The sequence below is a fragment of the Meleagris gallopavo genome, chromosome 4, assembly GCF_000146605.3.
Source record: "Meleagris gallopavo isolate NT-WF06-2002-E0010 breed Aviagen turkey brand Nicholas breeding stock chromosome 4, Turkey_5.1, whole genome shotgun sequence".
NCBI lineage: Eukaryota > Metazoa > Chordata > Aves > Galliformes > Phasianidae > Meleagris > Meleagris gallopavo.
The window spans coordinates 19,936,176-19,940,908 of record NC_015014.2 but is presented as its reverse complement, the minus strand read 5'-3'; positions in this window follow the sequence as shown (position 1 = coordinate 19,940,908).

Genomic DNA, 4,733 nt, shown 5'->3' with positions numbered 1-4,733 from the left:
AAGCTCTTTTTTTTTTTTTTTTTTTCCATTTACCTTTTATTATCCAGACTGTTCAGTCAGTAGTAACTGAACTTTGAAAAGTAATTTGACATGTAAGAATATCTTAATTTATTGAAAGAAAGAAAATTAAGGAATAATATCGAGGCTAGATTCATTTTTCATAACTCCACCCTTCCATGGATAATTCCATGGCATCTTCAGTTTCTCTATATGTAATTACAGTGAGGGTGGTGAGGCACTGGAACAGTCTGCCCAGAGATGTGGTTGATGCTTCATCCCTGGCGACTTTCAAGGCAAGGGTGGATCAAGCCCTGGGTGACTTAATGAAGCTGTGCATGTCAAAGTTCATGCAGGGGAGTTGGACTAGATGTCTTTCTCTAAAGATCCCTTCCAATTCCAAGGATTCTCTGATTCTATGATCTACTGACAGAAACATTACAAGATTATAATAAATGAACCGATGGTGGGAATTTTAGATTTTCATTCTGTGCACGTTTATATTTCCACTGGGAGCTGAAATTTCTTCTTTGATTTCATTTGAAAGCCATACCACTCTCAAAACGTTGTTCAGACTTCAATGCTTATTAAAAAATGCTTAAAAAAAATTTGAAGTAGTTACTATACACTGTTTTGACTGTAACATAACAAGAGAGGTCATTCATGTTTTTTTTTTTTTGAGTTTGCGTGGAGATGCATAACAGTGGCTAGATTAATAAGCTGATTAGCATTAATATAACTGTGGAATAGTAAAACTAAAACCATTTGCTATGTTTTTATGTAGAGACCACGTACTGTTCATACATAAATACTTAAGGCAGTTATTTTAGGAAATCTTACGCTACACAGAAAATATCTAAGACTAAACACAGATTAAATGTTAATTAGTCTTAAAGAGATTAAGAGAAAAAATACCACCTTCTTTAAGGGGAAGCATGAATTAAAGAAAAGTGTTATCTTTCGCTGTTATGCAATTTCTCCGTAATATCTGAAGTTGGACAGTTTTGAAAATTTTAAGAAAAAAACTAATACTAAGAAGATTAAGTACAATGCCAGAAAGCCAGGCTGGAACTGAGCTCCATAAACTGTCACATTCAAGCACCTACACAGGAAGAGGACCAAGATTTTGGCCTATTTATTTATTCTTTCATTTGACTTGAACTTCACCGCGTTCTCTCGCTTTGTACAAGTAGGCCTCTTCCAAAATGCAGTCATGTGCTGGTGCTTTCTTCCTTTCAGAAAAGGATGTCTCAGTCTAATCGTTACATAGTTCAGGAGACAGTTGCCCTCGTGTGATAATGCAGATGATTGCTTGAAATTAAATCTAAGGATTTACAAACTGGTACTTAGAGCACCTTTGCAATTTGCAGTTGGCTTATGTTCCATATAAAGCATAAACAACAACTGAACACTTAGAAAAGCATGCACAAAAAATTCCACCTGAAAAATAGAGAAGATACAGAAGAGGCTAGAGAAGTTGCATGTCAAATTCCTGTAATAAAAATAATTTTCTAGCTTCAGATGGTGGATGTTAGGGCAGTAACAAACCTGTTGCCTTAAACAGCTCACCTGGGGCCTCCACCTACACTGCTGCACAGGGTGCCTTGCGACCCATTTCAGCTTAGAGCCGGGCATTTATTTTAAACTGAGTTGTAGGTGTTCTCATTCCAGGTCTGATTCTGAGCTGTTGTTTGAGGCTTTCTTGGTTTGATCTCAGTCCTGAACTCTTTTGATCACTGCTGAGAGAACTGATTGCTTGCACAGTCATTCTGTACTCAACTAGCTCAGGAGCTGTGGGACTGTAGGGCTGTGCCATGTTCACCTATAATGTGGCCATCCTCAGTAACTAGCTTGTCTTATAGAAGAGTCAACCAGGCCTTACTGCTTTCTGACAGTAGTTTTGATTTTTTGTGTGCCATGTTCATAAACAGTTGAGATGCCTTCGTTATTCCATTTCACTAAAACAGAAGTAAAATCAAACTAGCTAATACCCTTGTAGTCTTCAACTACATTTTAGGAAACATGTTTTAAGATTCACACAAATTTATAGTAAAGTATTATTGCAATAATAAATGGTTACTATTTAATTAACCAGTTTTGATAGCTCTCTTTAAAACTACCAGGAGTTGTCAGTAAAGTTTATGTCAGAAAACTAATATTTAAAGAACATGAAGAAATTTACTTACCAAACACTGTATTTTACATCTATAAATTCAGGTGCTTTATAACTTTCCAATGATCTGCACCTTATTTGTGTTTCAGGAATAACATGCTCACTTTGCAGATAAAATGTCCAGAGGAGGGAATGTGCTGCACAAGCATACATCTCCCTTGGAATCCTCCACATTTTAGTATCCAGCTCATAGCTACTGCCAACAGTCACTCAACAAGGTGCTCTTAGCACGTAACATGCCATTTGTCCACACTACTACAAGATTTTGATTGATCGTTTCATGTTTAGTTGGGCTTGCTATTGCACTCTCATCTCTACACGCATCAGTGAATGAGATTAAAAATAGAAATAATGCAAATTCATTCTTTTACAGTGAGGTCAGCCCTTCTCAAGAGCTGGTTCATAAAGTAATCCTGAAATGTTCGGAAAGGAAGGCAGTAAAACTGCTCCAAAAGTATTTTAATCCAGAAAAGAATCCACCAAAACTGCTGTCTCCATGGTTTCTCCTCTCAAGTTCAGGACAGACTTTCGGCATCTCTGAACAAGCAGAAGGGAAAACACCTACAGGAAGTAGGAGGTCTGCTCTCCCAATGCTGCCTCCAGTTGGGGTTACAGCCTACTCCAACACAAAGAAACACTGCTCCTTGCCACCAATAGCCTTCTCTGCCCATCTGAGGTTGTGACAGGGTTACTGCTGAAGGGAAACAAATAGATAACATTTCCAAAAACACTTCCAAACCATTTGACTTTTTTTTCTTTTTTTAATTACAAAGGTAGCACTTGGGTATCAAAACCTAAAAAGACTCAATGTTTTTCAACTGCTGCTTATTTCTTACATATACCCAGGCAAGACCAGAACAGGTTCCTGCTAACAGGTTAGGTACCACGCATTTGATTTCTCACTAACTATTGTGACACTGATTTCTAAGAAAAAGAAGGTACTGTCATGTGCATCCAGGCTGCTGGAAAACCCCAGCTAGCACCATCTTAGCTCTCTGCACCAGATTAAAAGAGGAAATGGGAAAGGAAGAGAGACAAGAAACAGAGAGGATTAGGGCTGCCAGCCATCTAGTAGACTAGAAAGGACAGTCAGCACAAGCCTCTGTGGAGGAAGGTCTTGAGGGTTTGTCAACACCTGAGACACTCACCTACTCTTCAGCCTGCTAATGTTTTGCTGGCTCCTGCTATTTTTATTATTTTATACTCCCCTTGTAGCCTATTTGCCCTTGCAATCCTCGAGGCAGCAGGATTTCTCCAAATATCCCACTTTCTGTAATGCAATGTCAGATAAAACCTACAGTTTGGACAGCCCCACAAAGCAGCACAGACATCAGCAAAGGAGAACTTGCCAAGCTCAAGCTGCAACAGAATCTATATAACCACAGCAAGGAACCTGCTCCTGTCCTCACAACCAAGCATCTTTGTAGACATGGCCCACCTGCTTCAATGGCTTTGAATGGCATCTTTCTCTGCAATTAGCCCCACTGGGTACGTGAAGCCACTGAAGAGTAACTTCAGTGCCAAAACGTCTTCCTATTAGATTAAGCATATGCTAGAAACTTGAACAAGTACTTCAAGTAATTGGAGCATTTGCTGGTCAAGTCTCCCATTAGCAAGTTCTATACAACATTACACTTGTGGGACCCAAATCCTAGATTGCCTTTGATGTGATCTGAGGTATAGTGGGAAAATACACTTGTCATAGATCTACACCAATAAATGGATAGTACATTGAGGTGGGAAAAAAACACAACAATGAAAAACACAGCAATTTGACTGTCATACATGTTGTCCCATGCACAGCTATCAGCAAGAGGTCAAATGCTTTTGCTGAATGGCTGGTTTTGGCATTTTAGATGTGTGCTTAACTGGGATGCTGAGATCAGCAATGGGAGCAAGCAGAGACATGTCAGGGAAAATAACTTCTTTCCCACATCAAGCAATGCTGGGAGAAGCATCAGAACTTTCTTTGTCAGCCTGCCAGGGATAACTACCTCCTCCAGCTTCAGGGAGAATATTTCATGCTATTGTTTTCAAAGCCCCAGTCATGCATAGCCCATGACAACTTCATAGGAAAGGGAATTTGTGAGCTCTGCCCAGAGAAGAAGATGGGACAGATACTTTTGATAAGCACTCTGGGCAGCAGGTCACTTTGAAACCAATATACAAGGCCTAAAAAAGTGACATCAACTTATATAAGTCGATAAACACTGAGGCTGTCAGCTAAGCAGGTACAGGCTTGCACGCAGGCAAGAAGTAGATATTTTTATCTGAACTGATGATCTTTCTTGCCTGCGTGTTTTGTTGGATACGGCATTGTACAGACACACACAGACATTTTGCCTTTCCAGCAGTCCATTGTCTGCAGGGTACGTAACACGGGTGTTCAACCTTCCGGCTTGTTCAAACCACACTGAGTGAAAAGAAATTGTCACGGGTCTTGTAGAAGTTACATAGTATAGTTAAAGTATATAAGTAAAAAAAAGCTCTTTTAATTGTTTTTATTGTTGTTTTTTTTTTTTTAATTATTATATTTTTTTACTTTAAAAAAGGGGCAACAAAA